The sequence below is a fragment of the Ochlerotatus camptorhynchus genome, unplaced genomic scaffold (assembly GCF_037179485.1).
Source record: "Ochlerotatus camptorhynchus isolate MF236.1 unplaced genomic scaffold, CSIRO-AGI_Acam_v1.1 ptg000193l, whole genome shotgun sequence".
NCBI lineage: Eukaryota > Metazoa > Arthropoda > Insecta > Diptera > Culicidae > Ochlerotatus > Ochlerotatus camptorhynchus.
The window spans coordinates 9,177,204-9,199,981 of record NW_027040683.1 but is presented as its reverse complement, the minus strand read 5'-3'; the positions used below and the strand labels follow the sequence as shown (position 1 = coordinate 9,199,981).

Genomic DNA, 22,778 nt, shown 5'->3' with positions numbered 1-22,778 from the left:
CTCTGACCGTTATTATAAAAAATTTAGTTCCATCAAAAGTGAGTATACCAATCGATTCGTTAGATCATTCTACATCTCTGAAACAAATTTAAAAAAATGACATGAAATGTCGATTGCAGAGTGTTTATATATTAATTGCATGGTTATAACTTGTAACGGTTGCTAATTTTTGGAATTAAAAAGGGTTTTGTACGTTAATTTAAGGTTAAGTTTTATTTAAATTAACTGTAAACTAATAAACCTAAATTAACTATAAACTAATAAACCTAAATATAATGAATGAATCTCAAAGTGGTTTAACACAAATAACCACTATTGTAGTCAACGACAGCACGCAGAAGTTGAGATTTGTATATCATTGATGTTTTCGTGGTCTTGTATCTTTCCCAAGTCAATAAAAAGTCGCTGTGAACCGATTCGGACGCCTGTTCGTTGTGCCAACCCAAACCTTGTCCAGTTGCATTACAAAACTCTTTCACGTGAAACTTGGTTATATGGTATTTGGACGATTTTGGTAGATGCAACATTTCTATTCGACAAACTTATTAATATCTTCTTCAAATCCGGGTACAAGTTCGAATGAGAAGCATTTCTTGTACGCATTTTGAAAGTGTTTCAGGACCTATAAAAAGTAACAGTCATTAGTTTTATACCTGCTGATCGAAAAACAACTGTACCTTACATCAACATAGTTTAGCAAATCTTCGTTTTCTCGGAGAACATCGACAGCATCAAGGAGACTGTGACATGCTCGTCCTGTAAAACCCTTTGTTCGCTGTTGATGTCGTACATGAGCCTTTTCGATCCATAAATCTGCCCAGTCTGGATTTTGTTTCTCCACTGCTTGAAAAACCCAAGTGTCACGTGAAGTGGAGGCGGAGGGCATACCAGCAAAACAGGAGTGCTGTCTTGGCCGAAAACCAGCGGTGGTTTAATGCAGCTAGCATATTTTTTTAGGATTTTTGGAACATGGGTCTTTATTGGAATTTTCCCGAATGTTTCCAATCGTTCGGGGCACTCCACTTTGCAATGCAAGGTTTGATTTTTCTGTTACACAATATGGACAGGGGTGGGTAGATGAATGCGCCATTATTTCAATAATCACGTTAATGATCTTTAAATCACCGGCAATAATCGATTCCAAGTGATTCAGCTTCAAAAGACCATTCCAGATTAGAAAAATATATTCATATTTTCGGCAAGATTTGGAGCCAATGCCAAAATATGGAGGCGTTTCACGCCGCTGTCTTTAAAATAATCTGCGGAATTATTTTGGGTTTTGGATACAACAGAGAGAGTGATCTTAAAAAATCTTCCTCCACCGTCGATACCAAGCTTTATGAAAAGTTCTTCCTCACTGGCGTGTCTACTTTTCTTGATTCGTTGAAGCAACTCAGGTATATTATTACAAAATATAACTGGAACATCAGCGCATTGACCAAGATGGACGTTTTCAGCTAGAAAAGAGCATTTTAATTTAGATTTCTTTAAAATATGTACCATTTTGAGTTTTACCTTTGGCTACTTCTCCTAGCTCTACAATACTAAACAAATCTCCAAGCTGTGAGTTCAGCTTGGAAAGCTTTCTTTTTAAGCCAGTTTCAAAGCTCACTCCACCTCGTTTTAAACCTTTCATGATGCCTGTAAATCAACTAACCAATAAGCAAATCAAAAGCTTCGGCAAATCATAAAAAAAATATTAGAGTCTTCCGCATGCTCAAGTTATTCTCCGTCTTCACTTTGAACATATCTTCCGTCCGCATGCGCTTCCGTTCTTTCAAAGATACAGTAGAATTAGCTTTTAGAAATACGGATGGTTTTCCTCGACGATTTGATAAGCGAATGTTTTCAGAACCTGTATGAATCAAATAAAACGTTAAAGCTACATTCTGAAATACATCAGTTGCTGTTTTACCAGAAGTTGAGACTTTTTCGGCAAGAAACTTTGACACAGCTGCTTCTGATGCCTTTGGTGGAGAATTATTTTCTTTCAGAATTCTTGCTAAATTTTCTGAACGCTCAGTGACAGTACAAACGTGATTCTTCCCTCGTCCGATTTCCGTTAGACAAGTATTACACATGCGTATGACCTCGCGTATGACTTTAGTAATGTTTAAATTGCTCGGTTTTGAATTACGTTGGTTTTCCTTTCTAGGAACTGTTCCCGGTAGATTTTTATCATACTTTAGCTGGGTAGCCTCACAAACTTCACAAGTGCACTTTGAATTTGTTCTCGTACTCTTAGAATAGTTAAACTTGTATTTATGTAGGACCACTTTTCTGCTATTTCCATTTACAAGGCTGCAATAAATCCGACACTTGGCACATATTGAGGACGGATGATACCACTCGCGAACATAAATATCGTTTAAGTAATGATCCCTAATCACTTGACGTATTGCACTGGAGATCGGTCTAACGTTTTTTTTGATTTGAAAGGCATAAAATGCACACTTTTCTTCTGTTGATTGCGTGATTATCCATTATAAAATTTCAAGCAAAACAAAGCGCGCTGCAACTTACAAAAGGCACGTTTGTCAATAACGTTTGTCAATGCCTACTTGTGTTCTCTAAAAAAACAGCGAGTGTTGCGATTTGTGCATGTAAAATAAGAATACGTGATGGAATTTCCCTGTTTTAGTGAGATTTATGCAGTTACGCCTTTAAAAGGGCGTAACTCGAAAATGCGCCCTACGATTTTTTTATTTGTTTCAGAGATGCAGAATGATCTAACTAATCGATTGGTATACTCACATTTGATGGAACTAATTTTTTTATAATAACGGCCAGAGGAGCACCGTGGACATTGTATCAACCCTCTCGAGGGAATTTATTCTACCCTCTCGGAGGAATTTCTTCTACTTCTTGGAGGAATTTCCTATACCTTCTCGGAATTTATTCTACTTTCAAGGAGGAATTAACATAATGTGGTTTGCTGTAATAGAATTTCTCGAAATTTATTTCCATTTCGTCAAGCCAGTGTATTACAATGTTTACTTACATACTATGCATTAATTCTATTCTGTTTTAGCTTAGTTTTTATTTGCTGCTTGGACATAGTGATGTCAATAGTTCCGCAATGCAAATTATATAGGCGCATCATTCGATTGATTGGGCTATTTTTTGCATAGTTTGTTCTGTACGATTTTTCTGAAAATAAATTCCGTGTTCTAAGTGTTCTAAGATATCGACAAGGTGTGTAAAAGTTTAATTGTGCGAGAATTTCTGCCGAATCTATGCGCATTGAAATAATGTCGTTGATGAAGAAAAGCATTGCAAATTGGCGACGCTCCTTAAGTGTTTGTATATTGATGAGCATGCAGCGCGCTTCATAAGATGGTAATGGAAATGCAGGCCAATTCAATTTACGTAAAGCATATAAAAGGAATTGTTTTTGGACAGATTCTATGCGTTCTTCGTGTATGGAAATGTATGGATTCCATACTAGGTGGCAGTATTCCAGAATTGGCCTTACATATGTGGTATATAATAGCTTAATAGTGTATGGGTCTTCGAAATTATGACTGAACCTTTTAATGAAGCCTAGCATTCTGTTTGCTTTACTAATGATAGTATTATAATGTTCTATAAAAGTTAGTTTGGAGTCTAGGATTACACCTAGATCTCTTACAATTTTGCTTTTTTCTACTATTTGGTTGCCTAATGATATTTCAATATGCGGTGTTTCAATTTTTCTGCTAAATGCTATTGCAGTACATTTTTTTACGTTCAGTTCAAGTTACTACACCAGATGTGGAATATATTGATTTCATTCTGAAATTCTTCTGCATCGCTAGAATTACTTATTTCCATAAAGAGCTTCATGTCGTCTGCATATACAAGCAATTTTATTTTTTCAGTATGTAGGAAATGTCGTTTATGTACAAAATAAAAAGAAGTGGGCCTAAATGAGAACCCTGGGGTACCCCAGAGGTGACTGAAATTGGTTCTGAAAGTTTATTTTGAAAGCGGACTATTTGTGTACGATGTGTTAGGTATGATTGAAGCCAATTCAAAAGTCCAGGCTCCATTCCTATTTTCGGCAATTTGAGGATTAATAATGGTATGTCGCTGCGGTCAAATGCTTCACTGAAGTCGGTGTATAGCGCTTCAACGTGCTTGCCACTGTCCAACGCTTTAATAATGAAAGATACATATTCTAGAAGATTAGAGGTAGTTGACCGACCTTTAAAAAAGCCGTGCTGTTTACTTGTAATTAGATTTTTCACCTGCTGAAAAATATTGCCGTTTACGATTGATTCAAAAAGTTTTGGAATGCACGAAATAATAGCAATTCCACGATAATTTCGAATGTCTGATTTTGCACCTGATTTGAAAATAGGTACCAAATAAGATGATTTCCAAATTTCAGGGAATTTTCCATTTTTCAGAGACATGTTGAAAAGACGCTCTAGAGGAAATGCGAGTTCTTCAGAAAGGTTTTTCTTAAATATGGGTGCGATGCCGTCAGGTCCAGACCCTTTCGGCGCGTTTAAGTTTTTTAGTGCATTGAGGACTTCATGTTGAGAAAGTTGGTTGACAGAGATGTTTTTAGAAATTTCAGAAATGAATGCAAAGAAATCGCGGTCACGATCTTCTTCGGAAAATGTGGTGTATACTTCTTGGAAGAAATTTGCAAAGAGATTGCAAATTTCAGAAGAATTCTCACCTACATTTGCATCCAAATTCATTCGCGAAGGAAAATTGCTGCTTTTTAATTTCGTGTTTACATAATTAAAAAAGTTCTTAGGACATGATTTGACTTCATTTTCGACTTTGCGGTTATAGTCCTCATATGCAGAGTTGATGGCTGTATTTAATTGGTTGCATAAGCTGTGATAGTTTCGCAAATTGGTTTCAGTTTTTTTCTTTTTTGTATAGTTTATGAGCTTTCTGTTTTTTATTCTTCAAATTTTTCAGTTGTAGATTTAACCATGCGGGTAGTTTATTGTTTTGTGTTCGTCTTCTTTTTTTTTTGATGGTACAGTTTCTAAAATTAGGCTTTGAAGAATTGAGTGAAATTTTTCTACTTCAGTATCGACATTTCCTTCAATACTTATTAAATTTTGCCAATTTATTGTACATAGTCTACGTTTGGCTTCTTCGTAATTTGCTTTATGGTATTCCGGCACTTCCTCGTATTCCCAGTCGCTGGAGGAGGAAGAATTTTGAACGAAGATTGAGTATTCAATTGCTGTGTGAAACACTTCATTTTTCCATAAAGGTGCTAATGATGTATCCACACACAGAAGTCTTCAGTACAATTTGTAAATAAAAGGTCTAAATATGAGTTTTGTTGATTTTTTACATGGTTTATTTGATTAAGACCAAAATAAGATATTTTGTCGAATAATAATTGTAATGTTTCGTCTTCACCTACGACCGGGAGTAAAAATGATTCATTTTCAATGTCGGTAATAAAGTCTGCGTTTCGTTGATTGAAGTCGCCATAAATATGCAGTTTTACTTCTGGTTCCATATTTGACATTATAGTTTCTAATTTGAAAAAAATAGTTCAAAAGACTGCTTGTGGGCATGTTTATGTGGAAAATACACAGAAGAAAAAATGTGTATTTCACCGGCAATAAGTGCTTTGACCCAGACATTTTCGAATTCCTTGTACTTATTTGTTATGATTTCTTCAGAAGTAAATAAGTCAGCATTGATGGCAATGAGCACTCCACCACCAGACTTTTTATTACAGAGTTGAAAATTCCTGTCGTGCCGGAATACATTAAAATTGTTTCCAAAAATTTCTTCGCTTCTGACGCTTTCGTCCCAGCTTGTTTCAGTTCCAAGAATTATTTGAAAAGAAGAAGATAGAATGTTCTGGTGGATTTCTTTCATTTTAGCTGGGCTTTTCATGCGATTGAAATTTTGGCAATACACCAAAATTTCAATCGCATTCTGTTGAGGAAGTGAAGAGATTTTTGGAGGGTCAGTATTACTTACATTAGCAGGGTCTACCTCATGTAGAGTGTCGTCATTCGATAATAATAATTCCCTTGCATGGGAATAGCCGTCGTTACTTCCTTTAGTAGAGTGCGTCAGTGCCGTTGAAAATTTGGAGGACTGTAAAATTTGCGAGCGGCCTCCCTAGTTTGCTGCAGTCGTTGTGTGCGTTCACTAAGCAGGAACGCACGGTGTGAATTCAGGTCTGCCAAAGCGTCGGTGCGTGGAATTCCGAGTTCTTCGTGAACGTCCAGGAAAATTTCGCGTAAAAGGGCTGTTTCCGTTGGTAGTCCTTCTGCTGCCAGCATTAAAGTTGCACTAGTTTTAGTGATTCCGCGATCACTTGGTCGTGCAAGTATGAAAGATAAGTCCGCACAATGTCCATAATGTTGGGGTCCCGCAGCCGTGCCTTCAAAAAGCGTCGGTCGCCAATTGCAGACTGTTCCGTGAGTCTGACTATAGGCGGACGCATTGGGTCCAGGATTGGAGGGTGTTCATGTCCGGTTGGCTTTTCGGCGCGATAAGGGTGAATAGTTTCCCCTTTTTCGAAGTTAATGAATTTTAGTCCATTGTCTGTGCTTGGTGGACGAGAAAATTGTATATGTGCAGCAGCCAAAAGCTCTTTGTCTAGAGGTAATGCCGTATGTGCATGTGTGGAGTTAATAAGTGTCGTCGTTCTTATTCCATTGCTATGATTGTTGTTGTTGTTGGTGGTGTTATTATTGCTGTTGTTGTTATTGTTGTAGTTGTCTGTTTTGTTCTTGTTGTTGTACTCATATGAATTTTCCTGGTGATGTTCCTTTCGTTGCTTTCGCCTACGTATGGCTTTTTCCTTTTCTTTTTCCTGAAGGCGACGGGAACGCTGTTTGGTGTCAAATGCAGTCCAGTCGCGTTTCCATATTTTTTTTATTTCCTAGCATTCGCCAGCTGGGGGCTGGTTCGTCACCGACGTTCTGCAGTTCAATTTCTATGTTGTTACATGCAATTGGATTGCAAGTATGTATTGCTTTAGAAAAGGTTTTTGCCATTTCTTCCATATGTGCTTTTACATAGGAAGCTAGAATAGCATTTAAGTCCGCTAAGTCGTTCTTAATTTCCATAATTAATTGTGGAATTAGGTCAATTGAGTGCACTGTTGCTGTTGTTGTTGATGTGATGGCTTCTACTGCTGCTGTTGCTGCCGAGTTGACCGCCTTTTCTACAGCGATACAGGCGTCTGCTGGAGGTGTGTCCAAAAGTGCTAACAGTTTACTTTTTATTTCAGTGGAACCAGTGGCGTCACCCTAACCTCAATCTACCTGTTCAACAACTCTTAAACCGTGAACAAACAAAACAATATTGGTTCCAATGGATACAAATCAGTGAAACTAGAAGACCCTATGCTTTTTGAAACTGATTTGAATGTAAACATGACCCTAAATAACGTTTTCAAAGTTGTTGAACAGGTAAAAAGTGAGGTTACGCGACGCCACTGAGTGGAACTAGTCTTGCTGCTGCTGGCGAGGTTGGAAATGGTTTGTTTTACGTCGACAAGCATTTTCTCAATGTGGTCGAGCGTTTCGTCATGAGTCGCGCTTAGGCTTTTGAAATTCATGAGGAGTTTGTGGTTTGCTGCCAATGTATGTCCGATGTTTTCCGTGATATTTTGGAAAGACTTGGACAGTTCCTTCATGTTAAGTTCAGCGGTGAACTTTTCCTGACAGTCTTGGCAAAGAGGCAGCATGAAGGTCCGCAAAATTTCTTCATGATTCCGCTGTGCGCCTACGCAAGCTGCGTGGAAAGTCCGATTGCAGGCACCATGGCAGCGCCATAGGAAACGATTGTCATTTTGCACGCAATTCACGATACCGCACTTCATTGCACTCGCGTCGGGTGATAAAAAAAAAGTAAAGATTTGCTACTTGAAAATGCTAACGCGGGGCTCGCGCACGGGTCAGTTATTAAAAGGTATGAAAAATAAAATAAAGTTTGAGTGGTAAAATATATACAAGAACGCTGTGAACGCGCGTCCGAACTCAAGAAGCTTGCGTCATCAGCCACCAGATGGGCTAGTATTTTTGTTTTGATTTGAACAAAGTTGATTTTGTGTGCAATGATCTTTGACAGCGATTATGGGCAGTATATTGCTAATGTAGTATATTGGATGTAGCGAACCAGCAACTTTTGTCCGAAATTATATCACAAGATTACTTTTCTAGAATCAATATAGGGTAAACGCTCCTATAGTTGCGGTACGTTAGAAGCGTTAGGTTCCTATAGTTGTGTATGGAGACTCCATACACAACTATAGGAGCGTTTCCCCTATCAGTGGAATTATTTGACAAGTTTTCGGAGGACCGCATTCCATAATAATCACCGCTCTTCACAGATTATTTTATATAAAACTCAGGGATGATTTTTCAAAAGGACGTATATTTTTATGTAAACAATAATATTCAAACGTCAATTTTTCGAAACTCTTAGCTCGCCCACGCAAATTAACGCTATCATCAGAAAGGGTGTTGGGAGAGCTAAGAGTCTCGGCAAATTGACTTTTGAAACTTTGTTTACAAAAGCAGATACGTTCCTTTCAAAAATGATCCTTGAACTGTAACAGTATCTTATAATTCAGGATTGGGGGTGTTTCATTCCGTCTCGCACGCTGAGCCGGTCAAGTCGCATCGGTCTCGTATTTGAGTTTTTGAGTTTTTCCCCACGCGAGGGTTTTTTCTCGCCAAAGTTAGTTGGCATAGTGTTAAGACAACTAGTGCGCGAGTGAGGAAGCCGTTAGTCATACGCCGAGCGCTTTGATTACGGTCCAGCTTTAACTCATCATCATCGCATCATCACATCATCCCATTGATAGCAACAACGAAAGCACGTTAAATTGCCTACCGAGGCGACCGAGGCATACCAATAGCATCGCACCAGTCATCTGCCGCCTCAATGCAATAGGTATAACGTGTCGCTTTGTTTTCACCAGTATCGCATCTCCCCGCATGGTCCAATATTAGATTAGGTTGGGTCATAATTAGGGTGATCCAAAATTTTGTAAATAGTATATATCTTTATTTTTTTTTCTTGATTTTTTTTCGTACTATTTTTAAGTAGAGCCATTTTTCTTGGTTTTTTTTTTCTTTCTTTCATGTTACTCTTTAGTAGAGTAAAACTATATCAATTTTTTTTGTATTTTTTTATTTTTTTTTTTGCATTTTATTTTTTATTTTATTTTTTTATACTATTTGAAATTGCTGTAATTATTTGTAAAATATTTATCAAAAACACCATTGCGGCGATATTTAACCGCAATGGATGAAAATGATAAAGGCGGGGGATGGTCGGTTTCCATCTCAGACGACGAAACTCTCAATTCAACCTCACACGAAAGTCTCGAGGAAGTTGTGGAAATGGAAACGCTTGCCGTTCCAGTTGACTCGCTCTCCAGCAAAAATACTGGAGCATATCCCAAGAAAAGGTATCGCCCACAACCCTCTCCCCCACCATCTCCTCCTCGTCCACCCGCACCCCCCACACCATTGCCCCCAAAAACCTCTGCGCTCCCCCGCCTAAAGGCTTACCCAGAAGCCTCGAAAGGCCCATGGGTTGTTTTTTTCCGGCCCAAACAAAAACCTTTGAACATTCCGAGGATCTCTAAGGATCTAACAACACATTTTTCGGCCGTTACCGATATTTTCAAGGTAACACCAATAAAACTGCGCGTTACCGTTGATGACCGGAAGCAGGCTAACCAAATTGTTGCGTGCGAGCTTTTTTCATTGGAATACCGAGTCTACATACCCAGTAGTGAGGTAGAAATTGAAGGAGTGGTCACCGAAGCGAGTTTGACTAGTGATGATTTCTTGGGTCCCGATTCCTTCGGAATCTTTAAAAACCGTGCTCTGCCGAAGGTGAAGATATTGGACTGCCTTCAAATGCAGTCAGTATCCGTAGTAGGCTCCAAAAAAACTTATTCCTTGTCAAACTCGTTTCGTGTGACCTTTTCGGGTTCAGCGTTACCTCACTACGTCGCTATTGGCAAGGTTCTGCTGCCTGTACGTCTGTTTGTACCTCGGGTAATGAACTGCTCGAAATATAAACAACTTGGTCATACATCGGACTACTGCTCGAACAAACCACGCTGCGATCAGTGTGGCGAGCAACATCAAGAGGGCCCTTGCGGTGCTCCTCCAAAATGCGTGTACTGTAAGGTAAGCCTACATACCCTGACTGACTGCCCGAGGTATAAACAGCAGGGAGAAAAACTTAAGCGGTCTCTGCAAGCTCGCTCCAAGAGAACACTAGCAGAACTCTTGAAGAATACCGCTTCATCTTCTCAGACCACACCAAAAAGCAGTAACACGTTCTCCATTTTGCCAGTTGATGATCTAGACTCTGACTCAGAGGTCGGTGAGGGTAGTCCGTTTGTCTTTAAAGGCAATACGAGAAAACGAGCAAAAAACACACCACCGAAAAGCCTCGTAAGGCCACTCGTACGGACCACCCTTCCACCTTGGAAAAATCAAGAGGTAACGGAAATGCACCGAAGCCCATTCCACCGGGTTTTCAACCTTGTAATTATGACAAGAACTTTCCGTCACTTCCAGGAGCATCTAAAACCCCAGATGTCCCAGTTTTTCGGCCAAAAAAGCAGCTGAATAATCAGCAAGAACATGCCCCCATGTTCACGTGTTCTGGTATTGTTGATAGCTTCTTCAGTATATTCAATGTCTCTGACTCAACGAGGAGCATTATTAATTTAGTGCTGCCAATGGTGAAAACTCTTCTAGGTGGTCCTTCCTTGCTCGATCATATCCTTTGATGGATAATTCTCCGAATGAGGTCGGGGACATGATCTCTGTTCTTCAGTGGAACTGTAGAAGTCTTATGCCAAAACTTGACACATTTAAATTTTTAGTTAACAACTCACTTTCTGATGCATTTGCCCTTTGTGAAACATGGCTCTCTTCAGACAACGATCTTGCTTTCCACGATTTCAACATTATTCGCCTTGACCGCGCAGATTCGTATGGAGGGGTGCTTCTGGTGATCAACAAGCTCCATTCCTTCTACAGAATCGATCTGCCTTCGGTGACAGGCATTGAAGTTGTTGCATGTCTGGTTAACATTCGAGGTAAATGCCTCAGTATATCTTCCACCGAGAACTGCGATTTCTCGTCAAAGTTTCTCGGATATCTGCACGGCTATGCCGGAGCCACGGTTGATCTTGGGAGATTTTAACTCTCACGGTACAGGCTGGGGGGAACTGTACGATGACAACCGCTCAACCTTGATATACGACATGTGCGACTTCTTCAAAATGACAATTCTGAACACCGGGGAAGCAACACGAGTAGCCAAACCTCCAGCAAAAATAAGCAGATTAGACCTCTCACTTTGTTCGAGTTCACTATCGTTGGATTGCTCGTGGAAAGTAATTCAAGATCCCTACGGTAGTGACCATTTGCCAATCAAAATTTCTATTACCAATGGTTCATCTTCTACTCGCTCGGTCGACATCGCGTACGATCTTACGAAAAACATTGACTGGCGAAAATTCGCGACCTCGGTTCTTGATGCCAGTCAATCGGTTGACGTACTTCCTCCGCTGGACGAGTACTCCTTTCTCGCGCGTGTCATCATCGATTGCACGCTGCGAGCACAGACGAAACGTATTCCGGGTGTTTCCGTTCGCAAGCGACCTCCCACCCCGTGGTGGGATAAGGATTGCACCGACGCGAACAGCGAGAAGTCCGCCGCTTTTAGACGCTTCCGCAAACACGGCAAGGTCGGGGATTTCGAGCGGTGCACCGACCTCGAGAAAACTTTTAAGGACTTAATTAAAGCAAAAAAACGCGGTTACTGGCGTCGGTTCGTCGATGGTTTGTCGCGAGAGACTTCCATGAGAACACTCTGGAATGTCGGCAGGAGAATGCGAAACGCGTCATCACCGATTAACGAAGACAAGGAGTACTCGGACAGTTGGATATTCAGCTTCGCGCGGAAAGTTTGCCCGGATTCGGTGTCGGTTCAAACCAACGTTCGTGATCGTCCGTCGGGTAATAACGAAATAGATTCCCCGTTTTCGATGGTGGAATTCTCACTTGCTCTCCTTTCATGTAACAATTCAGCTCCAGGAATGGATAGAATCAAGTTCAACTTGCTTAAAAATCTCCCAGATGTCGCGAAGAGACGCTTGTTGAACTTATTCAATCAATTTCTGGAGCACAACATGGTTCCGGATGACTGGAGGCAAGTAAGAGTTATCGCCATTCGAAAACCCGGAAAACCCGCGTCGGATTATAACTCGTACCGTCCCATCGCGATGCTGTCCTGTATACGGAAATTGTTGGAGAAAATGATTCTTTTTCGTCTAGACAAATGGGTCGAGTCGAATGGTTTACTTTCAGATACGCAATTTGGATTTCGGAGAGGCAAGGGAACGAGCGACTGTCTTGCGTTGCTTTCAACTGAAATTCAACTGGCCTATGCGCAAAAACAACAAATGGGTTCAGTTTTCTTGGACATTATGGGGGCTTTTGACTCTGTTTGTATCGATGTCCTTTCGGATAAACTCCACGATAGTGGGCTTTCACCAATTATGAACAACTATTTGAGCAACTTGTTGTCTGAGAAATATATGAGCTTTTCTCATGGAAACTCGACAACTTCACGAATTAGTTACATGGGTCTCCCCCAGGGTTCATGTTTAAGCCCCCTTCTTTATAATTTCTATGTAAAATACATTGATGGTTGTCTTGATGAAAATTGCTCGCTAAGGCAGCTTGCAGATGACGGGGTTGTGTCCGTTATAGGGCCAAGTGCACCGGACCTGCAAGGACCATTGCAATATACCTTAGACAACTTGTCTACTTGGGCTTTGAAGCTGGGAATCGAATTCTCTCCGGAGAAAACTGAGTTGGTTATTTTTTCTAGGAAGCATCATCCTGCACAGTTACAGCTTCAACTAAAGGGTAGAACAATCACTCAAAGTATATCTTTCAAGTATTTAGGTGTATGGTTCGATTCCAAAAGCACGTGGCGAAAACATATCCAGAACAACATGTGAAAAGGGCATACAAGCTTTTTGTAAACAAACCTTTGTAGGCCCTTTTTTCACCAACCGAGGGTCGCCCACGCAAACCAGCAATATCATCGGGAAGGGGAAAGTGTCCCCTACCCGGTGATGTTGAAGGTTTGCGTTGGTGTCATATGGGTGGCAAGAAAAGGGCATAAGAAGGTTTGTTTACAAAAAGCTTGTATGCCCTTTTCACATGTTGTTCTGGATATTGCGTATGTGAAATAAAAATGCCAACAAAGAATCAATTTTCTTCGTTCAATTACTGGAACTTGGTGGGGAGCACACCCGGAAGATCTGATCAGGTTGTATCGAACAACCATCTTGTCGGTTCTAGAGTACGGTAGCTTCTGCTTTCAATCCGCGGCGAAAACACATATCTTGAAGCTGCAACGAGTTCAATACCGTTGCCTCCGAATCGCGCTTGGCTGTATGCACTCGACGCATACGATGAGCCTCGAAGTACTCGCGGGTGTTCTCCCACTGACAGATCGTTTCGCGGAGCTGTCCTTTCGGTTTCTTATCCGTTGTGAAGTAATGAACCCATTGGTAATAGAAAACTTTGAGAAGCTGCTCGACAGAAATCCTCAAACAAGATTCATGAGTCTCTATTACGATTACATGACGCTGGAGATTGGCCCTTTTTCATTAAATTCCTCTCGTGTTTGCCTCCAAGACTTTTATAGTTCCTCTGTAAATTTGATCTGACCATGTTGCAAGAAATCCGTGGAATACCAGATCACTATCGGTCGATGGTTGTGCCCTTAATTTTTGCAAACAAGTACCACCATGTTAGTAACAATAAGAGTTTTTTCACAGATGAGTCAACTATAAACGCGTCCACTGGATTTGGAGTATTCAACGAATTTCATAGCGCCTCATATCAACTGCAAAAACCCTGTTCCGTATACGTTGCGGAACTAGCAGCCATATTTTACGCAGTAGAGCAAATTGCCTCACTACCATCTGATCACTATTTTATTTTTACAGATAGCCTTAGCTCGTTGGAGGCTATTCGATCAATGAGGCCGATGAAGCGCTCCTCGTATTTCCTGACCGAAATCCGAGCTAAATTGAGTACTTTATCTAACTGCTCCTATACTATCACCTTAGTTTGGGTCCCATCTCATTGCTCAATTCCGGGTAATGAGAAAGCGGACTCGCTAGCTAAGGTGGGCGCTATGGAAGGCGATATTTTTGATCGACAAATCGCCTTTGCGGAATTTTTCTCAATTACCCGTCAGCACGTCCTCACCAACTGGCAACAAAAATGGAATGAGAGTGATCTGGGAAGATGGTTACATTCTATTCTCCCACAGGTATCGAACAAGCCATGGTTCAAAGGATTGGACATGAGCCGTGACTTTATACGTGTCATATCAAGGCTCATGTCCAATCACTACTCCTTAGACTCGCATTTCTTCCGAATCGAGCTCGCAGGCAGCAATTTGTGCACTTGTGGTAGTGGCTATCACGATATCGACCACGTGCTTTGGTCATGCACCCTCCATTGTGTTGCTAGGTCCGAGTTATCCGCATCCCTCAGGGCCCGAGGAAAACAACCTAAGAGACATCTTGGCGAGCCGAGATCTCGACTATTGCAATTTAATTTATGTGTTTTTAAAACGGATAGATCTGAGGATTTAGTAGTTAGTGTCATCTTGTGTTCCCCCAAGTTGTCAGCTGCCCATAGGTGTACCCCCATGTTTGTCTTTTTCGTCAGTTGGTCGCTTAGTTCGAGATCAAGAGCACATTGCTCTGCAAACCTTGTGTTCTCAATCCCTACCCTGGCATCCATTTGTTACAATTTGTTACCCATAACCTCGAGATAGCCGCGAGTAATCGGCCAACGCTTTACTAACGTTAATTTTAAGAAATTTTGTAACCTAAACAATGAATATCGGCTCCGCAAAGCTACGGCAAATGAGCCTGGAAAAATAAACGCATTAAAAAAAAGGATTGGGTGTGCTTATTGCACACATCTGTTATTGTTGATGCAAGAGGATAGTAAGATCATGAACGAATTTCAGTCCATTCATTCTAAGCCGTTAATTTAATTATGGGTTTTGAAAAATCTCCTGCAACTAGTTTCCATCAGTAAACATTACGGGCGTTCAAACATCTGGTAATATCATAATCGTCTTTTGTCTTTTTTTTTCAACTCAATAAAGACCGATTTAAGTATCAAGTGGATACGGCCACTTCATCTCGAAGATGATTTCCTTCCGAAACTCTGTTATTTTCATTAGCCGAACGTAAAAGACATATACACACACATACACCACTCAAATGATGATGAAAAAATTGGTCAGCTCTCGAGAAAGTATTTTTGTTGTTGTTGCTTTCGACAGCAAAGAAAAGTGAAATTAAATTCCGACATCTAATTATATCGATCGGCACAGAGCTAACGACATAACTATTCGGACAGTAGTTTTTTTTTTTCGTTTCAACTCCGATGTCCAAATTCACAAAAAATGATTAAAATTCAGCTTTCAAACTAAGCTAAGGTTTGATTTGGAGACAAAGTATTTAGAAGTTAGTTACGAATTTACCGATTGTACCCCACACAAAAGTGATAAAAAATGCATACAATGTAAATTAGCCCACGAATGGGTTTTCGTTTTCTTTTCTCTAATTACAATTGCCAATACGATAACGTGCAGTGATTATTACATCGTTAGAAATGCTCAGCTCTTCCTTGTTTTTTTGTTTGCGGCGCCGACAAATAAGGTTGGTTGTGACGCCCATTCGTCTGGCAGCAGCAGCAGCAGCGCCAAATGCGGGCTGTTTCAAATTTAAATGAGACGAATCTAATAACATGCGACGCGGTACGGTCTGAGTCATGTGCACTTGTTGTATCTAGAATGCAAACGAACAAATCTTCTATTGCTTTCGAAGTTACATCCCAGATTGAAATTTACGCCTGCCCTCAACATAAGCAATTCCACAGAGTTGTTATCTGAAAGACATTCAACAACAGTGTCTGGAGTTTTGTTGCCCAGCTTCCTGAGTGTTCCTCTGGACTTTCTCCGCTATACTTAGACTCAAAAATATCTACGATCATACCTTAGGAATTCTTTGAAAAGGCTTCCCAGACTACATCAAATCTTATTAATTAGGGAATGGGTGTTGAGTTTTTGGGCTACAAAATGGTGAGTGACAATCTGGAAGGAGCGATATACCTAGCTCCGGTCCTCACAAGTTCCTACCTCACGCCTCCACGAGTCATATGATCACAAAAGACTGCCAGCTGAAACATGGACACAGCTGGTTGGCGTAGCCTGGGTAATGTTGTCAATCCGACAATAGCAGAGTGAGGAGGTTGCGACGCGAACACTGGAGCGGTAACCATAGCACGGTGCTAGAGGAAATGCTTCGCCAACCCGAGCGTCTGTTCACCATGGAGGTGCGGCTCAAACAGCGTCTGACTGGCATCCAACGGCTGAATAAGAAATGCTCTTCCCCGGAAGCTACACCTAAGATGGCAGCCCCATCACGGCGGATAGGAGACCTTAGGCCAACCACCTACTGTCTCTGAAACCTTTACAATTGTTACAGAAACCAACAGAGAAAGACATCGAGCTGATTTAACGGCAACGACTTTTAGCTCACAACAACGGACACGAATTGGATCATGGAATGTATTGACGTTAGTCCAGCAGGGTAAACTGGCACAACTCGCCAACGAGGCGCGACGCATGAAGCTAGAAATCCTGGGACTGAGTGAAGTTCGTTGGCCAAACTTTGGAGAACACAAACTGCCGTCGGGACAGATACTACTATACTCTGGTATTCGAGGTGAAAACGCTCCCCGCCGTCGTGGAGTTGGTCTCCTACTTAGCGTCCTGACAAGTGCTGCGCTCATCAAGTGGGAGCCTGTTAATGAAAGGATAATCGTTGCCAGATTTAGAACACGGGTTCGTAACCTTACCATAATCCAATGTTATGCGCCAACCGATGCTGCCGAGCTACAGGACAAGGAGAATTTTTACAGCCAACTGAATGCCGTCGTGGATAAGGTTCCAAAGGGTGAAATCAAGATCTACACTGGCGAAGATCGGCTCCGACAACACGGACTATGAGCGTGTCATGGGACGCCATGGTCTCGGCGAAATGAGCGAGAACGGTGAGCTGTTTGCAGAATTTTGTGGCAATAACGACATGGTGATCGGGGGCTCGCTCTTCCCCCATCGGCCAGTGCACAAAGTCACGTGGGTTTCCCGTGAGCATGAGCATGATTGACCGCCCACGGCTGCGACTCTGTTATTGCCAGACCAGCTACACAGAGAACCAATGGACGATGCTTGGGACTAGCAATCATCCTCAATGTGTTAAAACTGGAGATCTCAAACTAGGCAATACCAGCGCCGGCCGCGCCCGAACACAGGTCAAGAAAGGAAGGGGTAGGAATGTGTTGACGTGACACTCGCTTTGATGGAAGCCGAGAACACCTCTGCACTTCCACGAGGAATCACTATGATATTGGGTAATAGGGTTGGGTTTGCAGCAGGGTTCGTTTTGGTAAACGATAAGCTGAATTGATGTCCTAACAATCATATAACGCGAAGGAGCTTGGGATTGAACCCACGGTCTTCTGCTCAGTAAGCAAAACCGGTTGTTCTAAGGCCACCGAGCCCCTCATATCACATTATAGCGTTACTCAAGATTTTATAACTATTCAAACCCGGCACCGACGACAACGAAAAGTTTTACAAAATACACGATAAACAAGCGATCTTACCATACATTTTTAATATGAAAGGACCAAGAACCGCGTTTTTCTGCTCAGTAATTAAGCCACTGCCACCGACGATCTTTGAAATTCTTAAACTAAAAGCTACGAAAGAGGCCTTCATTTAGATCCACTACCACGCGACGTTAAATGTTTCGATTTTCTCTTTACGCATGATTCAGGCAATCATAACAAGCTATGACCGACGTGACGATGGTTTAAGACCTGGTTAAACAAGCTATTCAAATGAAATTACGTTCTCGAATTTCACTTGGCATGTAATGAACAACAGAAATACGCGATAATTCATATTTTCAGCGGTTGGTGGTTAATTTTAAATATACTAACAGTACTGCCTACGACTACGACGGCGATTACGACAGCGACTGCGACGGCGCCTACGACAACGACAACAGCGAATTTGTAACTTACCATTTGTCTAGGATAAACACCTTTGCCCGGCACCTCCACTGGTTCTTCATGTCCGCTATCTGTCACTGTTTGCAAAATATCTAATAGCAATTACCTTTGTTGTAATACTTCCTGTATTGCCATGGTCATTTGGGAGGAGGGTCGCATCTAGTGCTTTCCCAGGAACTGTTCAAGGCCACCAGCTACTGCCCGTCCAGTCTTGGGCGTATCCAGCGAGGCATCCTTCAGATTACTTACAATCTCGGACACTCAATGCAAATCGCAGGCACACTTACGCTAGTTACAGCCGGCGCACAATAGATCCACAAAGTCACGTGGGTTTCCCGTGATGGACATACCGAAAATTAGATCGACCACATCTGCATCAGTCTGCCTTCCTGCACATTCGATTGCCGTCAATGGATGGCAATCGATGTCCGTCGGTGATTGGCACTAGATTGTGGAACAAAGACCGACGTTAAATAAAGGAAAGAAGAAGACATCTGCATCAGCCGAAAATGGAGACGGAGCCTTCTAGATGTCCGGAATAAACGCAGCGCCGACATCGCGACTGACCATCACCTTCTAATTGGCGAAATCCACCTACGCATGGCGCGGATCCAGCGACGGGAGGAGAGACTCGGGCGGCGGTTCAACACACGCCGACTTGAAGATCCAGCGGTAAAAAGGTCTTTTGTTGAAGAACTTTAGACTCGAGCTGCGGACGTTCCAGAAGGTGGCAGCGTAGAAGAACAATGGACGGCCATCAAGAATGCCTTTATAGAAACAAGCGAGAACAACTTGGGTGAGCTGCGCACCCAGAGGAAAGAGTTGATCACAGATGAAACCTGGCGGAAGATTGAGGGGCGTAGAGAAGCAAAAGCCGCGATAGAGCGGGCGAGAACAAGAGGAGCCAAGAACGAAGCCCTTTAACGGTACTCGGCTCTAGAGAAGGAAGTCAAGCGCTCTTGCAGACGGGACAAGCGAGCGTGGGTGAACTCCCTGGCCGACGAAGGGGAGAAAGCCGCAAACACTGGCGATATACGCCTCCTCTACGATATCTCACGACGCCTGAGTGGAGCAAGGATGAACCCGAGGATGCCAGTGAAGGAAACGACTGGACAATTGCTTACCAAGGCCACTGACAAGCTGAAACGCTGGTTTGAGCACTTCGAACAACTTCTTCAAGTTTCGACGGCCAACCAGCCATCAACATCTCGGCATGATCCGCCTAGGGTGCGGCGCATCACTCGCGTCAATTCCCAGGCCCCATCACTGCAGGAGATTGAAGCAGCTATCCGAGGCATGAAATCCAACAAGGCTCCAGGGGTCGATCGCATATCAGCAAAGATGCTCATCCGCACAAATGTTGCATCAACTATTCTGTAATATCTGGGGCACCGCGACTTTTCCGGCAGACTGGATGCAGGGCATCTTAGTGAAGGTCCCAAAAAAGGGGGATCTGACTATGTGCGACAATTGGCGAGGCATCATGTTACTGTGTATTGTTCTCAAAGTTCTGTGCAAAGTTATCCTGAATCGGATACAGGAGAAGATCGACGCGACTCTCCGACGGCAGCAGGCAGAATTCCGTGCCGGAAGATCTTGTGTGGACCATATTGTCACGCTCCGCATCATCCTGGAGCAGGACAATGAATTCCAAGAGTTTCTTTATTTGGTTTTTTTTTTTTTTCCTTTGGTTTTTTTTCCGTTGGTCTTGTTTTCCGTGCTGAGCACCAATGCTACCGACGTGCCAGGAAGGCAGCTCCCACACCTGGACCCTACCTATCGACCCATCAACTCATGAACCGGGGACCAACGGCTTTACTTCCCATCCGAAGGAAGGCGTGATCAGAGATGTTATGCCTCAGAACATCCCGGCGGCGCCGACTGGTATTGAACCCAGGCCTGCTGGGGTGAGAGGTAATCACGCTTACCACTACACCACCGGCGCCGTTAACTTTATTTGGTATTCATTGACTACGAAAAAGCTTTCGACCGTCTCAATCACGAGAATCTGTGGGGCGCCCTGAGACGCAAGGGAGTCCCGGATAAAATCGTCAAGCTCATCGAAGCTAGGCTTTCACGTGCAGAGTTCTGAATAACGGAGCCTTGTCCGACCCTATCCGGGTAGTCGCTGGTGTGAGACAAGGATGTATACTATCACCGCTACTGTTTCTCATCGTAATCGACGAGATCATGGTAGGTGCAATTGACCGTGTACCGAACCGTGGGCTGCTTTGGCAGCCTATCACCATGGAGCATCTCAACGACTTCGATTTGGCTGATGATGTTGCTCTACTAGCACAACGGCGCTCTGATATGCAGAGTAAGCTCAATGACCTAGCCGAACGCTCCTCTGCGGCGGGTCTCACCATCAACGTCAACAAGACCAAATCGTTGGATATCAACACGGGCAACCCTTCCAACTTTACGGTAGCGGGGCAAGCAGTGGAGAAGATCGAAAGTTTCCAATATCTTGGCAGCCAAATAGCGTCGGACGGCGGGACCAAGAGCGACATAGGTGCACGAATCAAGAAGGCTAGGGCTGCCTTTGCGAGTTTACGAAACGTATGGAGATCCAACCAGATAAGTCAACGCACCAAAATCCGAATTTTCAACTCGAACGTGAAGTCTGTGTTGTCATACGCCAGCGAGACGTGGTGTGTATCAGCGGAGAACACTCAAAAGCTGCAGGTCTTCATCAACCAATGCCTGCGGTATATAATTCGAGCCTGGTGGCCTCACAGCTGGATCTCGAATGCCGAGCTCCATCGTCGATGTCATCAGAAGTTGATAGTAACCGAAATTCGAGAGCGAAAGTGGAGGTGGGTCGGCCACACACTTCGACGGTGCGGAAACGAAATTTGCAAGCAAGTGCTGGATTGGAATCCGGCAGGACATCGCAGCAGAGGCAGACCCAGGGGCTCATGGAGGCGGAGCCTCAACAAGGAAATTAAGCAAGTCAATAGGAATCTGACCTGGGACCAGGTCAAGGCAAAAGCGAGCAGCAGCCCAGGATGGAAGTCTTTCACGTTGGCCCTTTGCACCGCTGGTGGTGCACAGGACCCTTAAGTAAGTAAGTAAGTGTTAAGTCTTACTAAAGCTTACAATGAAGGGAGGAAGGTGTTGTGAAATTAAAAAAAAAATGTTACGTAAGGGGTGATGCACATATTATGTCACGCTCTAAGGGGGGAGGGGGTTTTCATTTTGCGCCAAGCAATGCATTAGGTATAGGAAAAACCGTCACGAAAGGGGGAGGGGGAGATTTTCTTCGTCAAACGGATGACGGTAGAAAAAAAATGGTGATCGCGCACGGGCAGAACTTCCCTACGTTGTGTGAATAGATGGTGAAAATAAAACACGGTCGTTTATCGGGCCATCCTGCCATGGCAGAGGCATGCGAACTATTGAATTTATTTGCAATCTTTACAATAGAACGGTAGGCATGATAACACTACGCTTGCGGCACTTGTGTGTTGATATGAGTATTTGGGTAGGGTAGTTGCACACGTTTTGTACAAACAAATGGATTCACTAGGAGCGCTTCTTTTGTTTTTGAGAACAATGAATGTGTATGATGATGTAAGAAACATACGTATTGTTGATTTGTGCACCTTGAAATCATTTATATTATTGATGTTTTTAACTCGACAGAACTAAAATAGGCGATGACTACGAACTAGTGCTCTACCACCTTAATAACCTTTCAAGTTGACCCAAGAGTTATCTGAAGTTAAATGACATTGAATTAAATTTGTTCGCAAATTCTGTGTCCATCGAATATGTGCATCTGTTTTGACGCAATATTCTCCCGTAACAGTTGTTACTCTTTTCCACACCAAACTCATGTGAACACTGAACCCCAATTTCCCCCAAAGTAATCACATCAAAACCAAACCGTTGCGGCCAAACTACAACAACAGCCATTATAATCAACAACAAAAACCGAACGGACCCGGCTTCCAACAAGCTCATGTAGCGGAAATGTGGAGCCACCTTCAGTTGCCTGCTAACTCCCACAACCCTTTCCCTGCGGCACTGTTCTTCGCCATTCGCAGCTTCTCTTGCTTACCTTTTTTGGTTCGCCTTCTCGATGAACTCCCGAATGTCCTGATCTACCACCCAGACGAACTCGTCATCAGCCACGCTAAGGTAACGGTTTACGATTGAATTATCCAGCTTGACGTCGGATGGTCGCCCGCTATTCGCTCCGCAGGTACTCTCTACCCCACGGAGAATCTACTCTTCTTTCAATTCTATCTGCCGATCACGATGATCACAATCCACACCGCACACAGTTCGGGTCGATTTTCGTTTTTCGCAATTCCTTCCCGCTTAGATCACCAGCGTAAATTTGCCACACCAGGTAGACTAGGCAACCAACGGTAGCAAATCAAAAACTGCCACTACCAAATAAAGAGGCCACTTTTTTTCCGCGGAAGCACCCGCCTCGCTCCCTTTTCCGTTGCTTTTCTTTTCCACCTTTGCTCTCGATGTTGCTGCTTTTCGCCACCGCACTCTACTTGGCAGCGCTAAAGGGTACCTTTATGGATTTCGTTTCGTTCACCTCAACAGCAACGCGAAAATCTCTTCCGCCTTCCGCGGTGCGCGCGAGACCCCTTCGTG

At 42.9% G+C, this 22,778-nt stretch overlaps 1 protein-coding gene and 1 pseudogene across 1 annotated transcript in view; both read right to left on the bottom strand.

Moving 5' to 3' along the window:
* The window catches only part of LOC135702523 (uncharacterized), a 152,069-nt gene extending 129,693 nt beyond the window's left edge, over positions 1-22,376 (bottom strand). The window contains exon 1 of the mRNA XM_065223600.1: positions 22,225-22,376. The gene's annotated coding sequence lies outside the window, so the exon portion shown is untranslated. The remainder of the gene's footprint in view (positions 1-22,224) is intronic.
* Positions 297-18,293, bottom strand: LOC135702561 (uncharacterized; annotated as a pseudogene).
* Positions 22,377-22,778: the final 402 nt, after the last annotated feature.